The 8,611-nt window shown below is 51.4% G+C and overlaps 1 pseudogene; it reads right to left on the bottom strand.

Moving 5' to 3' along the window:
- LOC102176631 lies at positions 213 to 1,148 on the bottom strand (annotated as a pseudogene).

Here is an 8,611-nt window from a genome sequence, read left to right on the forward strand (position 1 = left end):
GCAGTGATTTTGGAGCCCAGAAAAATAAAGTCTGCCACTGTTTCCATCTCTTCCTTACAAAGGAAAAATGACTTCTCGAAAATAATATAAGGAAGAAGAAGTAACAGTGCAAAACCTATGACCGCTTAACCCGTCTCCCATCTCTCAGAGAAACACACCCACCTGTCTCCACCCCACAGTGTACAGAGGAGCATCCAGGGCGTTTGTAGTGTTTAGGACGACAGGAACCTCATCACTGCTCTCTCCAAAGCATGCTTAAGCTCTCGATTCCTCATACTGTAGATCGGGGGCTCAGCATAGGGGTGATAAAGGTGTAAACCACGGATACTACTTGGCCCCTCTCTGGAGAGTAGCTGGAGCTGGGGCACAGGTAGATGAGGCTGGCACCTCCATACTGGAGCAGAACCATGGTCATGTGGGAGGAGCAGGTGGCGAAGGCCTTGTGCCTCCCCTCTGCAGAGCGGATCTTCAGGATGGCGGCCGCGATGAAGACATAGGACAGGGTGATCAGCAGGAAGGGGAGGGCGAGGACGGCAACACTCACCACGAAGAGCGTGGCCTTGTGGACCCGGGTGTCCGCACAGGCCAGTCTCATGACGGGCAGGACGTCACAGTAGAACACGCCGATCTCCTTGCTGCCGCAGAAGGGGAGTCGGAAGATGAGCACAGTCAGCTGCGTGGCCAAGATGAACCCCAGCACCAGGGAGCCCAGGGCCAGTCGGGCACACCGCTGCCAGCTCATCCTGAGGCTATAACGCAGAGGGTGGCAGATGGCCACGAACCTGTCATAGGCCATGACGGCCAGCAGGATGCAGTCAGCGCTGCCCAGGAAGATGAAGAACATCTGGGCACCGCAGCCAGCTGGGGAGATGAGGGTTCTCCCCGCGGACAGGGTGCTGGCCAGCGTCAGAGGGGCAGTGGTGGAGGAGCAGCAGGTCTCCAGAGCCGCCAAGCTGGCCAGGAAGCAGTACATGGGGGTGCAGAGAGCAGCGGGTCCAGACGATGAGCAGAATGGAGACATTGCCACCGACGCTGACCAGGTGCACAATCAGGAAGGCCACGAAAGTCAGCATCTGAACCTCAGGGAGTCTGGAGAAGGGGCGGAAGTGGAAGTGAATCACCACCCCAGTCTGGTTCGAATCCTCCATGTGGTCCATGCATTGGGGCTGCTAATGGTCCAGGCGATGCCCCTGAGGATAGCCAAACGTCAGGACACAGGATTCCTGCTGGTCCATGCACTGGGGCTGCTAATGGTCCAGGCGCTGCCCGAGGATAGCCAAACGTCAGGACACAGGATTCCTGCTGGCTGACCCATTCAGCTCTGCGTCTCTCCCTTCCTTCCTCAGCTCCAACCATCGTTCCCTCCAAATTCAGCGTCTCACTTCTTCAACAGCTCTTTGGTTGTAGTCACCCAGAAGTAGCTCCCCACTGAAATCTCTGTTTTTTAAGTCGTGGTAAAATATATGTTATGTACTATTTATCATTCTAACCCTGTGTCAGTGTACGATTCAGCGACATCAGATACACTCGCGATGCTGTATAACCATCGCCTCTATCTCTACCCAAAACTTCTCATCATCCCCAACAAAAGTTCTACTTAATAAGCTAAAACTGCCCACAGTCTCCTCCCAGCTCCTAGCAACCTCAATCCCACTTTGTCTCTATGACGTTTCCTATTCTTGGTGCCTCATATAAGTGGAATCATACACCATTTGTCCTTCTGTGTCTGGCTTATTCCACTAAGCATAATGTTTTCAAGGTCCATCCATGTAGTAGCTTATGCCAAAATCACATTCCTTTTCAAGGCTGAATAATACTCCACTGTGTCTGTATATACCCCACTGTGTTTATCCATTCATCTGTTCACGGACACTTGGGTTGTTTCACCTTTTCCCTATCATGAATAACTCTGTGATGAGCATTGGTAGAGGAATAGCTGTCCAGCTCAGCAGTGAAATATTAATCCACAGCGCACCACTGTTGTTGCAGTTTAGTTACTAAGTCATGTTTGGCGCCCCAACGGACTGCACGCCACCAGGCTCCTCTGTCCATGGGATTTCCCAGGGAAGGATACTGGAGTGGGTTGCCATTCCCTTCTCCAGGGGATGTTTCCCACCCAGGGATCGCACCCTCATCTCCTGCACTGGCGGGTGGATTCTTTACCCCTGAGCACAGGGAAGCTCGGTACACCATTCCCAGAGCACAAATCTCTCTACTCCCTCACTCCCTTGCCTGATTGTCAAGAGCACAAGCTCATCTGTCATTGACCAATGGAATGATCTGGAGCAAAACTGCTCCAGAAGTTTCTGCTTCAATTTCTTCATCTATGAAGAAAGCAATAGGACACAGCACTTAGGATTGTTCTGAAAAGGAAGTGTGTCTGATCCCTAGGAAATTCGCCATAAACGTCAGCCAACACCATTAACACGACTGTCCATCCCCATTGTAAGCCTGCCTCGATGCCCCCGGCTCTCCCAGAGACGTCTCCTTTCGGCTTCCCTCCCTGCTCCAGCCAACCGAGACCGATGGCCTGACTCTTCCATCAGCCTTTTGCTGATACTTTCCCCTCTTGATCCTCTGCCAATCCTGTTACCTTCTGAAATATCCAGCATCTTCATTCCAGCCTGACCATGGCTACAGGAGGTCACAAAATTCCGCTGCTGCCGCCGCTGCTGCTGTGTCACTTCAGCCGTGTCCCACTCTGTGCGACCCCATGGACGGCAGCCCACCAGGCTCCCCCGTCCCTGGGATTTTCCAGGCAGGAACACTGGAGTGGGGTGCCACTTCCTTCTCCAATGCAGGAAAGTGAAAAGTGAAGCTGCCCAGTCGTGTCCGACCCTCAGCGACCCCATGGACTGCAGCCTTCCAGGCTCCTCCGTCCATGGGATTTTCCAGGCAGGAGTGCTGGAGTGGGGTGCCATTGCCTTCTCTGGACTGGTGCCACAACAGTGGTAAAAAGGTGTTATGAACCCTACTACTGTCCCCAAGCCTCTGAATCAGCTGTTCCCTCTGGTCCCCATGACGACTGGAGCAAATTTCCCTGGTCTCTTTAAGACCTCTCTTCTGCTCTCTCCTGTCTCACCACAGTAATGACCCAGCCTCCAACTTCACTGAACAAAAAAAAAGGAAATAAATAACAGAAGCTACCTGGAGGCAACTCTTCACCATCCTCACCAGCTCTAGACTCAGAACACTCTGCCCAGCCCTGCACCTCCAGCAAGTTTCCACATGCCTTTCCAGAAGTGTCCCCTCTCCTCTGCAAAGCCAGTCATCTGAGCCCCTGCGCTCCCTCCGGGGCCCTGCACAAGTCTTTCCCTCTGTCTCTGATGTCTCCCTTTGATCCCCTCCGCAGCAGCGTTACCTCCCATGGTAAAATGAGGAAGAAACCCCTTCATCTTGCATCACCCTCTGCGGCCTCCCAGTCTCCTTTCCACATCAACTGTCTCCCACTCGTTCTGCAGCACAATCTGCTTTCCATCTTACGCCCAGAGACCACTCCAGCAAAGGCCTCTAGTGGCTTCCAAACTGCTCGATCCAAGAGCAATTCAACTGGGTTGTTCTTTGCGACACTAGTCCACCAGCTTCTTGCTCAGCTGCTTTTCTGAATAATGTCTCCATCGATGCCCGAACAGCTCATCACTGGACTTTTCAGTGAATAGTTTGAGCTTGACTGAGTAACACTAAGTGCCCTTAATCCTGCCCTCGCTTCTATAAATGGTCCCAAAATTACACACCAAGTCCTGTCCGTATGACTAGCACAGAGAGCATCCAGATAGACGACTGTTGAACACATAAAAGGAAAGAACTGTATTATTTTATTTCAGAATCTCTTCACCCAGTTTTCTTTCTGCTGCCGATGATCAGCTGGAAAGAATTTCAGGGCAGGTTTATATGGTATCCAAAACAACACACCCCCAACTATACACACACCCCCACACATCATACTGCTGTAGAAACAGAGCTTGGCCTTGCTTCCAGTGATTAAGCCCTTCACATGCCACAGAAGGGGGGAGGCGGGGCAGGGAACACTTGGCACCCTGAGGTAAACCGAAACTAACAGAATCGCCGGATTGGCCTTGCTCTCCCCCACCAGGAATGTATTCTTGCTTGTTTCTGCTGTGCTGACGCCTGCAGATACATCACAACCTTTAAGAATATGAAAAAGATGTAAGGACAATGCTGCTTTCCCTAAACAGAATAATGCAACCTTAATATTCTTGCGGACTTGCGATTTTTTCCTTTCGAATGTGTGTTGCTTTTTACTCTGGTCGGCCAGCCCTTTTAAAGTCGGGCTCCCTGCATGCTTTGCAGGTTTTCTTCCCTTTTCTAAAGGCTTCTGTCTGTGCTGTCATCTGTGGTACAGCCCTATGTGGGGCAAAAGGGTTGGAAAGTGAAAGTCACTCAGTCGTGTCCGACTCTTTGCAACTCCATGGACTATACAATCGATGGAATTCTCCAGGCCAGAATACTGCAGTGGGGAGTCTTTCCCTTCTCCAGGGGATCTTCCCAACCCAGGGATCGAACCCAGATCTCCCACATTGCAGGTGGATTCTTCACCAGCTGAGCCACAAGGGAAGCCCAAGAATACTGGAGTGGGTCTCCTATCCCTGGAGAAGGGATAGGAGACCCAGGAATGGAACCAGGGTATCCTCATTGCAGGCACATTCTTTACCAACTGAGCTATCAGGGAGGCCCAGGATTCAAGTTCTCTGCCAAGAGGAGGTGATCAGTCTCCAGTTCCCAGCTCAGGCTGAGGTCCTTCGACCAAAGAGGGTTGGAAGATGGGTGGAATTGTGGTCAGGAATTTTTCACCTGGAAGTTCCTAAGTGTCTTGCTCCTTGAGAATTTTAATTCCTTTTCTGGAAGTAGCTTTGGAGCACACACCAGCCTGCCTCTGTCTCCATGCACAGCAAGTAAACACGCCCACAATACTCTCTACCCCAAATGTTTAATCTTTGTGAATTAGACACCAAGGGGAGCCATCAAGCACAAGAAAGAGAGCTATTATCTATAACCAGGGACCTCGACACTCCTTTCACGACGCGCTTGCCTCTGCGTTTGCTGTGTGTCTCTGTACTCTCCATGGACCTCAAGCTCCATGAGGCCAGGGACTGGCTGGGTTCCACTCCGCACTAATGCCCAGGACCTGGCCCAGTGTCGGGCAACCATGGACCTCTGTACTGACATGAATACTGGAGAGTTACCCAGCTTCTATCAATGCCAGTGACTGCTACCCAGGACTCTGAAAGTAGAGACGATAATCTTCAATTTAGAACTCTGATGCTAAAAGAGCACATCCTTTCTAGAAAAAAGTCAGCAATTTTCAATAAGATCTATGCATTGAATCACTACTCACACTGAAGGATCTGTCCTGAGGAAGAGCCAGGGATATGGAGCCAAACACAAAAAGATACGTGCAGTGTGCTTGGACAATAATTTTTATGAGGAAACAGAGCAATACTCATCAAAAGGTGACGTTCTAGTCATCTGAGGCGCGTTCATACCATGAACTGTGGTACTGTGGACATTAAAGTTGTTATAAGGTTTGATAAAGTGAGAAAGTGCGTATAATACAATGCTAAATTGAGGGAAAGGGCTTCCCCGGTGGCGCTAGTGATAAAGAACCTGCCTGCAAATGCAGGAGACGTGAGAGGAGGGTTCGATCCCGGGGTCGGGAGGATCCCCTGGAGGAGGCATGGCAACCCGCTCCAGTATCCTTGGCTGGAGAATCCCATGGACAGAGGAGCCTGGCGGGCTTTAGTCGACGGGGTCACAGGGAGTTGGACACGACCGAGCGCCCGAGCGCGCTTGCAAGCAAATGAGGAAAGTGAAGCAGCCACGCTGCCTGCGGAGCCACCGCCGCGGGGCCCCCAGTCCAAACGGGAAAGCACGGGTCCTCGGTGGGGTCAAGAGGAAAACGCAAGAGGACTGTTTTCTTCGCGCTTTTCTTCGCTCCTCAAACTTTCTGTGAAGAATTTGCATTTATTTTTAAATTACAAAAATGTTACTGATTCTTTAGATTCCCATTTTGGGGACAAGGAAACTGAAGCTACATGACACACCGCTAGTTATACAGCCGATGACTGTTAGAGCAGAGATTAACCCCAAATACGGCCGCGGAGTCTGCACGCGTCTCGACGCTGTCGTCCACGCTGCGCGCGGTTCCCAGACGCGCCGCGCTCTTGACCCGGGCTGAGCCTGCTTCCTCCCTTCTTCCCTTTCTTCCCCCCTTCCCTCTCTTCCTGCTTTCTTTCCCTCTTCTTTTCGCCTTTCCTCTCATCTCTCTTTTAAAATTTCCTTTCACCGCTGTCCTTAGAATTACGCTACTCAGACTGACCATGTGAAGGAGTTTTTTTTAAATTAATTTATTTTTTATTGAAGGATAATTACATTACAGAGTTTTGTTGTTGTCGGTCAAACCTCAGCAAGAATCTGCCGTGGGTGCACATAGATCCCTCCCTCCTGAACCTCCCTCCCAGCCCCATCGCCATCCCACCCCTATTCTCATCTCTTTCTAAAGTTAACCTTTTAGATTGAGCTCATCATGCTGGCCTATCAAGAGCTTGTGGAGAATTATAGTTCTTTATTCCAGCAAATAATCAATTTCTCCCCATTGTCAGCTAGAAATTGAATGAACATGCTCCCTAAAGTTATAACTGTGTATTGGACCATAGTTCAGGGAAGCTACAACCCTCAGTCATATGGCCCTTAATATCCCTCAAAATTTACTTCAGAATATCAGTCAGTTTTCAAATCAGTTTAAAAATACAAGACTCACTGTGTAGAATATCTTTGGAGCTCCTAAAAACTGCAGTGAACATTGCGATAAACAGTCCCATTGCCGATACAATAGATTTTCAACTTGCTTAGAATCAAGACTCACCTGAGTTCTCAACACATTCTCCACGCGCTCACCCAGACTCGCACACTTATCTCTTACTGAACACATGTATGTCATCCTACTTGTCCACAAGGGCTACATAATTCATGTTTCCCTGTTTGCCTTAGCTGCTAGGAAGCCCGCAGCTAGATTTTATACTCAATTGCTCAGCATTTCTCAGCCCCAACATCTTCAAGTATATTTAACTTCTACCTGTTATACTGGGCAAGTTGATTTTCATCTTATTGCAGCTAGGGTTTTATTATGGGGCTTCCCTGGTGGCTCAGATGGGAAAGAATCTACCTACCATGGGGGAGACCTGTGTTTGATTCCTGGATGGGGACAATCCCCTGGAGAAGGGAATGGCTACCCACTCCAATATTCCTGCCTGGAGAATCCATGGACAGAGGAGCCTGGCGGGCTACAGTCAAGGGTTTTATTGCAAGACTCTGGGTTTTTAGGAGACAAGTATACGAATAAAATTATCCTCGCCTTTTGTGTCTCATCCAAGGCACTGAGGAGCGAACGAGAAATCTCTCTTCTCTCTGCATCCGAGTGTACTTGTCCTCTGGGGCCTCCTCAGTGAGACAGAAATAGCGACACTGTGAGCTTTGGTTGCAGCTGACTGTTCTCGCCCTCTGCTTTGCTCTGCCTTTGCTTCTGCCCAGTTCCTTGCCCCTTGAAGGCTGGGTCAGGGAACGCCAGGTCTCCTCATGCTCGGGAGCTATAGACCCGCGGTGGCGTCGCGTCCTCTCTGATGAGTTCTTCTGGGACGCCAGCACTGCCTGCAGACGTGGTGCTCTTCACACGCAGAGGCCTTTCCGTAGAGTCGTTGGTGCGCTCCTCTGCCCCCTCGCCTCCCAGAGTGCAGTTTATAGGACTGTTCATGCATCCACTCATCTGCGAGAGTGCACTGAGCATCGACCATCAATAGGCACTGGGTACGTAGCTTGAAAACCTGAGTAATCACACTCTATTTCCTGGGTGTCCCAACAAAGCACGGACCCCTCCCACAGGGGGAGCAGACAACTCTCCCCCACGCCTCTCAGACAGCCCAGGAAACGGGCCATGTTTCTGGGGAGGAGCAGGCGTTCCTTCTCGCGGGCTCGGCAGTGGCGTGTCTTTTGAAGACTTGCCTGTGGTTAGTAGGTAACGCGGAAGTGTCAGCCGCTCAGTCGCGTCTGACTCTTGTGAGCCCACGGGCTGTATTAGCCCCCCATGGGCTTCTCCCGGCGAGAACGCTGGAGTGGGGAGCCCTGATGTCTGTTTGACATCAGCAGCGTCGCTGCGTGAGCTCCGGGAGGGTCAGCTAACGCCCCGATTCGCCTGCAGCTCCACGCAGGAAGCCCCCACAGCACGAGAAAAGCCAGCGGCCAGCAGGGTTGGCTGGCCCATCCCCGTGGTCCAGACCACACAGCAGCCCCGTCAGCCTGGCCTCCCCCACCCTCTCCACCTCCTTTCTCGAGAGCTGGCAGCCACGGCCTTCCCTGAGGCTGGGCGAAGCGCAAGCTGGACTCCTGCTCCTAACGCCTGGGGAACCCCTGAGACGGACTCTCTGAGAAACCTCCCGGAACGAGGGAAGCGCCCATCTAGACGCAGCCCATCCTTCCTGCTGCTGCTTCTCAGGGGGACCATGTGGGGCTCTGGGACTTGTGGGAACAGAACCCTGGGTTCCTTCTCAATTCTCACTCTTCTCATCTCATTTCTGGAGATCTCCCTGCCAACTTTGGT

This window comes from Capra hircus, chromosome 15, assembly GCF_001704415.2.
Source record: "Capra hircus breed San Clemente chromosome 15, ASM170441v1, whole genome shotgun sequence".
Taxonomy (NCBI): domain Eukaryota; kingdom Metazoa; phylum Chordata; class Mammalia; order Artiodactyla; family Bovidae; genus Capra; species Capra hircus.